The 14154-nt window shown below is 46.0% G+C and overlaps 1 pseudogene; it reads left to right on the top strand.

Annotated features, from left to right (window-relative positions):
• Nucleotides 1–515: 515 nt before the first annotated feature.
• On the top strand, nt 516–10745 carry LOC118642167 (annotated as a pseudogene).
• The last annotated feature ends 3409 nt before the right edge of the window (nt 10746–14154 follow it).

Below are 14154 nucleotides of genomic sequence, written 5' to 3'. Positions count from 1 at the left end.
AGCCTGAGATGAGAGGTCCCTCCCTTCTGCATTCCCCCTCAGCTGAAAGCACCGTGGCCTGGCAATGGACGGGACACAGGCTACAGGCACGGTCGGTGTGTGGAACATGTACACCACCCGGGACTTCAAGTCAGATTCCATCCAGCTCAAAACTGATGCCCTAAGCCATTCCAGTTGTAGAATAAACCCTAAAACTCTTTCCAGAATACTTCAGGAAGAAAATCTTTCTTTCTTTTCGAGTTATTCCTGAGAGAATTATAGTCTGGAGCAGCCAGGGTCCACCACTAGGGGAGAGCTTGGCTAATAGCAAAGCAAAAACTAAGAGACAGAGAGACCAAGTCCCAAGGATATGGTAGGAGCCCTGGATCAGGCTATGCCTGAGGGCGTCCTACACCTAGACTTTAATATATGTGAATCAGAATACATCCTTGTTTATTAAAGCCAGTGTAAATTGCTTTTCTGTCGCACAAACTAAACCAGTCCCGACAAGTCCAGCCAATGACAAACAGTGTGGCATGTGGGCAGGTAGGCTGAGACCGAAGGCCCAAGCTGCCTGCTGTCAGATCCAGTGCACTGACTGACCAGAGCCTGCATCCGCTGTGTCCTGGGAGAATGGGTTCGCATTGCTTCCCTTGATGTTTGAGCTCTGCATCTCTCTGAGGATTTCCCTGACCATTGGGTTCAGCCCAAAGTGCATCTCTCTGTTCTCCACGTTTATGGAGTTGGCACCGAAGTATGTGCCATCTCATCTGTTGTTGTCCTGAGCTGGTCTTTAAGTCTTGGCAAACTTGGGCTTAATGAAAGGAGGAAAACCTCAAAAGGGAATTGAGGGGGAGATGGATGTTGCTCAGGCTGAAAACAAATGCTCCCCCAAATGAGCACAGTTCCTTTCCCTCTTAGAGCTCCAGTGGAGGGGGGAGGCCCAGACTAATCTCATCTTCCCACAATGCAGTTCAGGGAACCTGCTGACCTCTATGGTGGGCAAGTGCAGGCAAGCAGACTTGGGCCAAGAAGTCAAGGAGAACTTCCCAGAGGAAGTGACATTTGATCTCAGGCTTGAACAGTGATGGGGCTTTATAGTAGTTCCCCCTTATCCATGGTTTCACTTTCTAAGTTTTCAGTTACCCTCAGTCAACCGTGGTCTGAAAATAGTAAGTGAAAAACTTCAGAAACAAACAATTCCTGTTTTTATTATTATTGTTATTATTATTTTGTTAGTCCTCACTTGAGGATATTTTTTCCATTGATTTTTAGAGAGAGTGGAAGGGACAGAGAGCAAGAGAGGGAGAGAGAGAGACATTGATGTAAGAGAGACACATTGATTGGTTGACCCATCAGTCGCTTGCCTCCTAAATGACCCTAACTGGATCCAGGTACGTGCCCTTGCCTGGGAATCAAACCTGAGACCCTTTGGTCCACAGGCCGATGCTCTAACCACTGAGCCAAACCAAACAGGACAACAATTCATAAGTTTTAAATTGCTCGCTGTTCTGAGCAACATGATGAAACCTCCCACTGTCGTGCCCTGCCCTGCCCTGCCTGGGATGTGAATCATCCCTTTGCCCAGTGTATCCCACTGTAGGTGCTCTGTGCCTGGTAGTTACTTAGTAGCAACTGTCATTGTATCAGAGAGCTTGTGTTCAAGTCACCCTTGTTTTACTTAATCATGGCACCAAAGTGCAAGAGTAGTGATGCTGGCCAGTCAGATATGCCACAGAGAAGCCATGAAGTGCTTCCTTCAAGTGAAAAGGTGGACATTCTCGACTTAATAAGGAAAGAAAAAAAAAAATGTACGCCGAGGTTGCTAAGATCTACAATAAGAGAATCTTCTGTTGATGATATTGCCCAATTTACAAGTTAAACTTTATCATAGGTGTACGTGTATGTAAAAACCATAGTGTAGAGAGGGCTCACAGTGCACACACGGAAACTGTCCGCAGTGTCAGTCGTCCACTGGGGGGGGGTGGAACATATCCCCCACGGATAAGGGGGTCTAGTGTACTCTGTAAAGGAAGAGTGGGGGACAAAGGAAAGAACATATGTCAAAGCCATGAGGGACTACAGAAGATGCTGATTTCTCTCCTCTTCCTCCTCCCTGAACATGCAAGGCTTGAAGTCAGGAGGAATGCCCTCCTAGCTTTTCAGTCATCTTTAGAAAATGGAAAAAGGGAGGTAAAATGAACATGATTTGCAGATTATACAGTTTTATATCTGGAAAATTCAAGTGAATCTGTTGAAAAAACAAACAATACAAACATTCAGTCCATTGTCTGGGTTCAAAATTAAGGAAATCAATAGCTTCCCTATTTATAGCAACAACCACCACTTAGAAGATATAATGGAGTAGTGACCTCATTTGCAATAGCAACACGAAAGGTAAACAACCTAAGAATAGATTAATAAGAAATGCATAAAATCTATATGACGGAAAATTTAAAACGCTGCCAAATGAGGCAAAAGAAGACTGAACTCATGAAATGGCAGACGTATTTGTGAAATAAAAGTCAACAGCATAAAGTTCAGCTACATAACTAATGTTACAGGGATAAAAAACATTTCCAAAAATTAAGAGCTCACCAGTCCTTTAAGGCTCAGCTCAAATGTCGTCACCTCCTACATGAAGCCCTCCTGGTCAGGATTTATTGCCTGGTGATCCTTGACCTTTATTCTGCTTTTGGTCTTTTATTAGGGTTGTTTTGTGGTGGATCCTGTGACTCTCCCTTCGGAATGAGAACTTGTTGAGGACAAGGACTGTCTCGCCTGTCTCCCTGTATCGTATTAGCAGGGTTCGGGGTAATGATGACTGAGGCTTCAGGGCCTGAGCCACAGGGTTTCCCAGAGGTCAGGCCTCTGGAGTTTGGACGCAGCTTCCCAGACCTTTCCCTGGTCTCCTTGTCCCTCTGCTGGCTGCAACCTTGGGCTTGCTGTCTGATTCTGCTTCTTGCCGTCACCATACTATGACATGGTGTTACTTCCAGCTGTCCTGGAGTCAAACTTGGCCAGTTCCGGGCACTTCTCTCTCTTTTTTGTTTGTTTGTTAAACTACTCCCAAAGCGATACTTTAATTTTTTAAAATCTTTATTGTTGTATGATATCCCCTCCCCCCCATTGGCCCCCTCCCCCTCATTCCCACCCCCTCCTGCCTTCCCACACTACAGTCTGTGTCTACTGGTTATGCATATATGCATATAAGTTCTTTGGTTTATCTCTTCCTGCTCTGCCCCCCAGCACCCCCTGGGCACTTCTTTTGTCCAGTGCATGGTCCTTGCAACTGATTGGCCTGGCCTCTTTCTGGGAACTAAGTTACCTTAGCCTGTGCCTGGTTTGGGTTTGGCTTCTCACACACAGTAGCTTGAATTTATACTTCACACTGTACACCAAAAGAAGCTCCGAGTGGGTCAAAGATTTACCTGTTTTTTGTTTTCTTTTTAAGCTATAAAAGTATTTGAAGACAGCATAGGAATATCCTTACTAAGTATGATACAAAATCCAGAAATCATAAAGAATTGATCCTTTCAGCTCTAAAAAAAATAATAAATTAAAAACGTATTTATGGATTGCCCTGGCCGGTTTGGCTCAGCGGTTAAAGCGTCGGCCTGCGGTCCAGGGAGACCCGGGTTCGGTTCCCGCTAAGGGCACGTACCTCGGTTGCAATTTGTCCCCGGCCCTGGTTGGGTTGTGCTGGTGGCAGCCACTCGATGTGTCCCTTTCACTTTGATGTTTCTTTCTCTCTCTCTTCCTCTCTCTCCCTCCCACTCTATCTGAACTAACAATGGAAAAATGTCCTTGGGTAAGGATAAAAAAAAGTGTTTATGGAAAAGTAAAACCATAGCAAAGTTAAAAGACAAACAGCAATCTGGGGAACATATTTGTGAGTCAATATCACATAAGTTAGAGCTCTGAGTTCTTTTTTTTTTTGTGGTACGTGCCCCTAGTGGGAACTGAACCCTGGACTCTCTGGTCCGCAGGCCGACGCTCGACCACTGAGCCAAACCGGCCAGGGCGAGCTCTGAGTTCTTGCTGGCTGGGGCTGGAGGGGCCAGGGCGGGGGCTACGCCCCGACCGCATCTCCCCGCACCGGGGTCGGTGCCTGGGGATTCTGTCCGCATCCACTGCAACATCACAGAGTGATACCCTGCTGGCCCCCCCATCTGGTCATGGGGAGTCTGATAACCCAAACTTGGCTGTCTTGGAGGGGCTGGTGGACATAAAGAAAGGGAATTCTCTGCTATTGCAGCATCTGAAGAGGATCATCTCTGACCTGCGCAAACTCTACAACCTCCCTCAGTGGCCAGATGTGGAGACGCTGGATCAACCTTGCCAGCAGAGTGCACACAGGAAGGCGTGTCCTCAGACGATGAAGATGAGGAGGTGCCTGAGGACACAGAAGACCCTGATCATTATGACATGAAAGAGGAAGAGCCAGCTGAGGGCAAGAAATCTGAAGATGATGGCACTGGAAAAGAAAACTTGGCTATATTAGAGAAAATTAAAAAGAACCAGAGGCAAGATGACTTAAATGGGGCAGTGTCTGGCTCGGTGCAGGCCGCTGACTGGCTGATGAAGGAGCTCAGGGATATATACCAATCACGGAATTTCAAAGGTGGTAACTATGCAAACTCTGAATGACAGTCTGTATGATTGGAATGTCACACTCCTCAAAGTTGAACAGGACAGCGCATTGCACAACGATCTCCAGATCCTCAAAGAGAAAGAAGGCGCAGACTTCATCCTACTTTCCATTTGACCCACTGTTTGTCAGGGTTGTGTCTCCAGTCCTCTTTGGAGCGTATCCTGGGTGGAGGTGCCATCTGCATGGAACTTCTCACCAAACAGGGCTGGAGCAGTCAGTGCCTACTCAATAGAGTCCGTGATATCAGTACCACACTGGTGATGGAAAAAGCTCATGTGCAGTTTGGAGCCAACAAATCTCAATACAGTCTGACAAGAGCACAGCAGTCCTACAAGTCCTTGGTGCAGATCCACAAAAAAAAAAAAAAAAAGGCTGGTGCACAGCCACTTGACGTGTCCCTTTCACGTCGATGTTTCTCTCTCTCTCCTTCCCAGTCTACCTGAACAAAAAATGAAAAAATGTCCTCAGGTGAGAAGAAAAAAGAAAAAAAAAGACATCTGGCCCTGGCCAGTTTGGCTCAGTGGTTAAAGCTTCAGCCCACTAACCAAAAAGTCCTGGGTTCAGTTCCCGCTAAGGGCACATACCTCAGTTGCAGTTTGTTCCCGGCCTCGGTTGGAGTCGTGTGGGTGGCAACCAGTAGATGTGTCTCTCTCACATTGATGTTTCTCTCTCTCTCTTCCTCCCTCTCTCCCTCCTGGTCTATCTGAAGATAAATGCAAAAATGTCCTTAGGTGAGGATAAAAAGAAAAAAAAAAAAAAAGACATCTGCCTGGCCCGTGAGGCTCAGTAGTTGAGCGTCGACCCATGCACCAAGAGGTTGCTGGTTTGATTCCTGGTCGGGCCACATTTCCAGATTGTGGGCCAGATCCTCAGCGAGCCCCATACCTCTCATTAAGTGGCCCTAGGCCTGGCACTAGAAGCAGCCAGCCTTGGTTCACAACTTGGCTTTTCCTCCAAGCCCAGCACAAGAAGCAGCCACCAGCAGATCACTTTGTAGCTTATGCTGGGTGGCCCTGGGTAGAACACAGGAAGAGGCTGACCTTGCCCCAGAGCCAGCACACCCAGTAGACAGCTTCAGACCACATCGAAGCATCACCACCCAACCACCTCCACAAGTGACACACTCAATAAGTGGACTCAGTGGGTAGCAGAGCCCTGCTGAAGTAAGTCAGTCTGTGTTGGGCCCCTACACCGCTGATCCTCCAAGGTAGTCAGAGGCCAGTGGGCAGTGGGCACAGCCAGTCCTTGCAGCTGATCAGCCTGAGTAAATCCCTCCCATTGACATGCCAACAGCAATCAAGACTCAGTTACAACAGAAGGGTGTACAGTCCACATGAGGGGTGCAACTTGAGGGCCCAGCTGGGGTGATCAGGCAGGTTGTGCCACTGGACCCTACGGGACACCTACTACAACAGGCCACCCTAGGAAGCCTAGGAGACATAGCAACTCTACCTAATACATAGAAACAAACACTAGGAAGCAGCCAAAATGAGGAGACAAAGAAACAAGTCCCAAATGAAAGAACAGAACAAAATTCCAGGCAAAGAACTAAACAAAATGGAGATAAGCAATCCAACAGATGCAGAGTTCAAAACAAAACACTGATTATAAGGATTCTCAAGGAACTTAAGGAGACCTCCAAGGAACTTAGTGAGAACAACAACAACATAAAAAAGGACCAGTCGGAAATGAAGGATGCACTAACTGAGATAAAGAATAATTTACAGGGAATTAATAGTAGAGTAGGTGAAGCCAAGAAGCAAACCATCGAATTGGAATATAAGGAAGCAAAAAACACCCAATCAGAACAGCAAAAAGAAAAAAAGAATTAAAAAAAATGAAAACAGTGTAAGGAGCCTCCGAGACAACTTCAAGCATATCAACATTCACATCATAGGGGTGCCAGAAGGAGAAAAGAGAGAGCAAGAAATTGAAAACTTTTTTGAAAAATGACAGAAAACTTTCCTAACTTGGTGAAGATAACAGACATACAAGTCCAGGAAACACAAAGAGGCCCAAACAAGATGAACCCGTAGACACATCATCATCAAAATGCCAAAGGTTAAACATAAAGAGAGAATTTTAAAAACAGCAAGAGAAAAGCAGTTGGTTACCTACAAAGGAGCTCCCATAAGACCATCAGCCAATTTCGCAAAAGAAACTTTTCAGGCCAGAAAGGAGTGGCAAGAGATATTTAAAGTGATGAAAAGCAACAACCTACAACCAAGATTATTCTATCCTTCAAAGCTATCATTTAGAATTGATGGATATTAAGAGTTTCACAGACAAGAAAAAGCTAAAGGAGTTCATCACCACCAAACCAGTATTATATGAAATGTTGAAGGGTCTTCTTGAAGGAGAAGAACAAAAATATGAACAATAAAATGGCAATAAATACATTTTGTAGATCCTATCAACAATTGAATCTACAAACAAAATGAGCGAGCAGAACAGAAACAGACTCATAGATACAGAGAACTTTTTGTTGCTTGCCAAATGGGAGGGGGCTGGAGGGATGGGTGACGAAGATGAAGGAATTAAGAAGCACAAATTGATTGTTAGACTGATGAACCTCAAAGGGAAGGGGGGAGGGAAGGCGGGAAGAGATAAACCAAAGAACTTCTATGCATATATGCATAACCAATGGACACAAACAATAGTGTGGGGAAGACAGGAGGGGGGCAGGATTGGGGAGGAGGGAGTCAATGTGGGGAAAAGGGAGGGCATCTGTAATACATTCAACAATAAAGATGAGTTAAAAACACAAAAACATAACTATTACACACACTGTTCAGAATTGAGGCACCACAGTTTCCACAATTTTTTCCACTAATAACATAATTATTTAATAATTTCTCCCAAAGTTTGCCATTCCAACAGAAGTCCATCTCAGCAACTAGCTAACAGTGAAGGTGGGGAGTTGGGCTCAAGCTCAGGGTTTCTAATTTGAACATTTCCTGGGGCTCACTGAAGCTGGGAGACCTGGGTGTTGGGTAGGGGTGGGTGGTCTCTCATAATGTGAGCCACAGGCATTTCCTGTCTTTTAAGGACACAGTCAACAGACATGGGCCAGGTCTCATGTCATGTGGTTGTGCAGGGCTTGACTGGGGTTATGAACAACTGGTTTTCATTTTGTACAAGAAAGGAGCAGTGATAGCTCTTCATTAGTTTCCTTAAAGAGGAGACGTTGACTATAGTATTGTTATTATGGATTGTTGAATGATAAATCCAACAGAAGGCCTCATCTCCCCTAACCCCCATTGCTCATGGGAGTAGGCTTCTTGGGGTACTGCTGGAATAAGAATTTCTGGAGGCCCCCACAGGAGGATGAGATATATTAGAAAGCTTTATTTCTGTGAAATCATACCCCTGGGTTTCCAAAGTCCCACTTCCCTTAGTCCAGTCATAGAAGTGTAGCTGGGGCTTCAGTAGAACTAGAATCAGAACCAGTGTCCAGAATTTCCTTTCCATGTTGGAGCCGGGTCCAGTTCAGCATCAGGCTAGCTTAGCTTGTGTTTCCCATTGCAGTTCATTAGTGCATTGCACGTGGGGTCCCCATGGCCATGGGCCACACAGGCTAATGTAAGGAAGCAGGAGCAAAAGAGCCCCACAAGCCAAGAGTCAGCACAACAAGAGAGAGAATTCCTCTGTTTGCGAGATTATGTATTTCCAAATTTTTGCAAGCTTGCAGTGGCCACACCTATTCTGGCCAAAGATCTCTGTTCTCAGGTGTGAGTGATAGGCCTGCTCTATGTCACCCCAACTTTACTGGCATGTGTCTGTCTTCCCTTTGTCCAGTCCCCTTCCCCCAGTGTTTTGCAGGGAATAGACTGGTGGTTCCCTGGGAGTACAAAGTTGCAACTTCCTGGTGAAGCTACCCAAATGGCATGCCCATAGTGTTTGGCTTCTCCCTTTGCTCCTTTCCTATTATTAATAACTAGCTAATTACAATGGTCTCAAAATCACACCCAAATGTAATGACTGCAGCTTGACTGGGTGTGGCTGTGTGGTTCTCACTTGGGGTCTCTCCTGTGGTTGCAGTCACACAGTCACAGAGGCGCTGGGGCTGGATGGAGTCTTCCAAAGTCATGACTGGCTCAACTGGCCTAGTTGCCCTATTCACTCACATGGCTGGCGCCCCAGCTGGGCTAACTGTGGCAGTCAGAAGCTGGTCAGGCAACGCCTTTTTCTTCACATAGTCTTTCCATGTGGCCAGGTAGGACTTCCTCACAGCATGGCATTCTCAGGTACTTAGACTTCTTACATGGTGGCTAGATTGTCCCAGAGGGAATATCCTAAAAAACCCAGGCAAAAACTGCAAAGCTTTTAAAGATCTAACTTTGGAAGTCATGCTCCATTCCACTCCATTTCATTGGTCAGAAGTAAATTCACGGGGCCAGCCCAGATTCGAGGGCAGGGACTACACAAGGCTGTGAATACTGACAGACCTGATTCAGCGGGGGCCCATCTGGTAGACCAGCCACCACACACGATTGTGTGAACTAGTCAGAAAAGGCTGGATTGTGCTGTGCTGTAGGAACACATTATCCCAAATCTCAGTGCCTCAAAACACAAAACTTTATTTATTGGCCTGGCTGGTGTGGCTCATTGGATTGAGTGTTGCCCCATGGACTGAGAGGTCAGGGTTTGATTCCGGGTCAGGGCACATGCCCTGGTTGCGGGCTTGATCCCCAGTGTGGGGTGTGCAAGAGGCAGCCGACCAGTGTTCCTCTCTCACATTGATGTTTCTTTCTCTCTCTTCCCCTCTTCTCTCTCTAAAAAAATCAATAAAAACATATATATATATAAATTTTTTAAAATCCTCACCTGAGGATATTTTTCCATTTATCTTCAGATAGAGCAGGAGGGAGGGAGAAAGGAAGAGAGAGAAAGAGAAACATCGATGTGAGAGGGACACATTGATTGGCTGCCACTCACACGACCCTAACCGGGGCCGGAGACGAACTACAACCGAGGTACGTGCCCTTAGTGGGAACCGAACCCAGGACTCTCTGGTCCATGGGGCGACACTCTAACTGCTGAGCCAAACCAGTCAGGGCTAAAAATGTATTTTTAAAAAATGTGTATTTATTGCTCATTCTGACCTGGCAGTGGTCACAGAGGGGCTCTGCCCCATGTAATCAATCCATCTCCTGATGCCACAATCTCAACATGGCCCCTCAGGGTTCACTGAGGCAGGGGAGAGCAGAATCAGGGGGACTTGCACAGGCAAGGAAATGCTCTGGCATGGAAATGACATGAGTCACTTCCACCCAGTCAGCATCATCCTGCCCAGCTGCAAGGGGGGTGGGGGGGGGGAGTGTAGTCCCCTTTGTACTTGGAAGAGAGCAGAGCAGAAGGCTGGACCGTGGAGGCCTCTCTCCCCCTACGCTGTACCCATGGATGAGTCCTGTTGGCCACCATTAAGTAAGGTTTCAGACAAAATTTCTCCATTACTCATATTAATGGATGTTTATAAACAGCCATTTATTCCACACAAGGGGGTCACTCAGTAGGATACAGTTGAGTTGGGCCTTCGGAATGAGTAGGAATTGGAAAGGAAGGAAAAGGGATGAGCAAACAAACATTCCAGATGGAACAACACAGCGTAGGCTCAGAGACATGACAGAGCTGCTGTTGTCCAGGAGCCAGGAGGAGCGCAGCTTGGCGGGCTTGCCGAAGAAGCGAAGGCAGGGGGCTGGACTAGGATGGAAATCGTAATTAATCATTAATAACTAACATTTATTGAAAATCTTCTAATGTGCCAGCCACAGTTCTACACACCACACGTGCTTTACCACAGTGATGGTGCTCTGCTGGGTCTCTTGCATTTGCACCTGGGAGAACCCCTTCTCTACCCATCCCTGTGCCCAGGAGGCTGGCCTCTGTGAACCACATCACCAGGCTCCCTTGCTCTCTGGCTTCCAGTTGGATTTGTCCAATGCGGAGCCCCAGTAGGAGATGGAGGGAAGACAGTGAGGTCAGAGGATTTATCCCATTTGCCTCCTCCCTGCAGGGTCACCTTGGCTGGCTGCTTCCCTCAGCTGCTCACACCCGATTCTCTCCTGCCAGATTCTGGCAACGGTTCCTCCTCTTGCCCCTTCAGGTCTAGGGATGCTAATTGTCCTTTAACTAGACCTGGGGTACTCTATTATCCTTTGTAGGTTTCCTTACACACTACCCTTTTGAAATAGCCTCCTTGTCAATTCTTTAAATTCGAATTAGAGTTTCCTGATAGAACCTGACCGATGAGATATCTACTTGACGAGGTAGGTCCTAGTATTTTTTTTCCATTTTATAGATGAGGAAATGGGTAAAGGGAGTTTAGGTGAGGTGCTCAAGGTCACACAGCTAGGTAAGACTCAGCCCAGTGAACCTGATAACAGAGATACAAAGACCTTAAAAGGCCTTGAATGCCAAGTTAAACAGAATGTTTCCATTGCCTATAGAGGGTGTTAGATACTCTCCTTTTTTTCCTTCTTTCATGAAATCCATTTTGAGTGATACTGTTATTTCTATGCCTGTTGAGAAATCAACAAGATTTTTCATCTGCAAAATGAGATAATTCTCCCAGCTCTGATAGCCTTGCAGAGCTGTGGTGGGTCTTAGAGAGAACTTGACCATCAAAAGAGATATTTTGGAGTTGGGGGTGGAACATGTGACCAAAGTCCAACCAACCAGAGCATCACATTTCCCCTGGTCACAGTGATTGGCTCAAGAGTGAGCCAATCAAAGCCAATGGGATTACTTTCCTGGAATATTTGTAAGAGAGATATGATCTCTTCTCTACCAGGCTTCAACCTGGGCAAAGATAAAGCATGAATCCAGGGCCCACCATGTGGCTAGGGACCCCCAGATCAAGGAAGCAGAACCAAGAAATGGAGAGAAACTGAATTCAGTGATATTATTTCAGACCCTGAATCCAGCCATGTCTGAAATCCACACAACTCTTTGGATGATTTTCTTGTGAGACAACATAGTCCCTTTCCCATTTATGATAGAGTACCAACTCTGGACTCTAAACCTGCAGTGGAAATAGTCTTGACATGGTGGAAGACAGCTTGGAATGGGAAGAGGAGTAGGGACTCTGCAGCAGTCAGGCAAACTTCTATTCTTCCAGCAAGACCCAATTGAAATGTTACCATCTTTATTCAGCCTTCCAACTATTTTCTTTGCCATAGTTAGTTGCTCCCTTTCCACTTCTTGTGTGCTTAGAAGGTCTGTACACACCTCTATTATAGCGCCTCTTACACTGTGTTGTAATTGTTTCCTCCGGCAAGGATACAATTGTATACTCGGGTGGGCAGTGAACAATTTGCCTGAATCTTATTTATTTGGAACTCTTAGTTTTTGAAAAGGCGTAGCACAAAATTGGTACTAACTCACTGAAAGTTTGTTGTACAAATAAGTGAATGAGTGAGACTAGGCAGTAGCAGTAGGAATGGGCAGGGGAGATGGATGGGGGCCATCCCTGTAGTGCCAACAAAAAGTAATAGCAGTCTTAAATCTTTTTTTGGACTAGATAGGCTTGATATTAATATTGATAACAAAATGTTATTCAGTTGACTTGGACAAAATCCCTGGAGTAAAATTAATAATAAGGGTGATTTATTGTGTGACTTATGTGCCAGGTGTTTTGTATACACTGAATTTAATCTTCACTCCAGTCTGGCAATGGAAGTATGGTGCACATGCGATCACTCACCGAATCCACTTTAATCTGGGGAATTGAAATAAACTCCTGGGGGTGATTTAAATAAAAAAAAAAAAAGTTTTTTGATTTTAGAGAGAGAGGAAGGGTGAAAGAGAGAGAGAGAGAGAAACATTGATCAGCTGCCTCCTGCATGCCTCCCACTGAGGATTGAGCCCACAATCTGTGGGCGTGTGCCATGACCAGGAATCAAATCTGTGATTTTTTTTTTTTAAATCCTCACCTGAGGAGATTTTTGCACTTATCTTCAAATAGAGCGAGAGGGAGAGAGGGAGGGAAAGAGGGAGGAAGAGAGGGAGAAAAATATTTATGTAAAAGAGACACATCGAGTTGTTGCCACCCACACCACCCCAACTGGGGCCAGGGACAAACTACAACCGAGGTACGTGCTCTTAGCGGGAACCCGGGACTCTCTGGTCTGTGGGCCGACGCTCTAACTACTGAGCAACTGGCCAGGGCAAACCTGTGACTTCTTGGTGCATGGCTCTATGCTCAACCAACTGAGCCACACTAGCCAGGCCCGGGGATGATTCTTTAAGCCAATTGTAGCAATTCCATCCTCCTCCACAGTGGCTAGTTCAGGGATGGGCATGCCCGGGCCAATTAGGACCAATAGAATAAAACTTACTGCCATGAGAAAGGATGTGAGAAGATGTGCTCTTACTTGCTGCATGTGAATGGAAAAGTCTGTGACCCTGGCTGTTCCTGGCAGCCATCCTGAGAACATGAAGAGCAGAGTGAAAAAAATCCTGGAGGAATGGATCCAGGGCTCTCATCATTTCCAGCTTGAAGCTGACCTATCTCTGGATGTCTAGTTATGGGAGTTATATGAGCAAAACACATATCTCTAATTCAGTCTGAGTTGAGTTTCTGTTATTTCGTCCAATTAATGTTGTTGTAATAAAACTAGTTATGAATAACTGGAAAGAAGCAAAAGGAAGGCCAAATTTTATAGGCATGCCATTTGTACAGCTTTGCCAGGAAGCTGCAGTTTAACACTCCCCAGGCGCCACTGGTCTATTGTCCTCAGATCACTGAGGGAAGGGACTGAACAGAGTGGAGAATAGACACATGCCCAGTAAAGTCTGAGTGAAATAGGGAAAGTACTTGTCTGTCTGTTACATCTGGGAGCAGGTCATTGGACAGAGCAGGCATGGCTACTGCAAGCATGGGTAGATTTGAGATATTTATTTATCCATTATTTTTTGTTAATCCTCACCTGAGAATATTTTCTCCATTGATTTTTAGAGAGAGTGGAAGGGTAGGGGGGAGGGGAAGAGAGAGAGAGAGAGAAACATCAATACGAGAGAGACACATCTATTGGTTGCCTCCTGCACGAGCCCCAACAGGGGCCTGGGGTCAAACCTGCAACCCTCTGGTATTTGGGCCAACACTTTGGCCACTTAACCACATAGGTAGGGCAAGATTTGAGATATTTAATCCCCTAAACAAACAAGTGCTCTCTCTTGTGTTCTTGCCTCCTGGCTCTTGTGATCTTGGCTCCTGGCTTGCTTGGTTCTCTTGGGACTCTTGTTGCAGGGGGCATGCTCTCTTGGCTCCCCTGCATTCACCCACATGGCTCATGGCTATGTGGACCCACACAAAGGACTAATGACTGCAACTAGCCTGATGCTAAACCGGACCCAATTCCAACATGGAAAGGAAACGTTGGATACTGGCTTTGCTTCTAGTTCTACTGAATCCCCAGCTGCACACCTTCCAAGACTGGATTAAGGGAAATAGGACTTTGCAAACCCAGGGACGTAATTCCACACAAATAAAAACCACTCATCCTCCTGTGTGAGTCTCA

This window comes from Molossus molossus, unplaced genomic scaffold, assembly GCF_014108415.1.
Source record: "Molossus molossus isolate mMolMol1 unplaced genomic scaffold, mMolMol1.p scaffold_m16_p_3, whole genome shotgun sequence".
In the NCBI taxonomy this organism is placed as follows: domain Eukaryota; kingdom Metazoa; phylum Chordata; class Mammalia; order Chiroptera; family Molossidae; genus Molossus; species Molossus molossus.
This window is presented reverse-complemented; position numbering and strand designations above follow the sequence as displayed.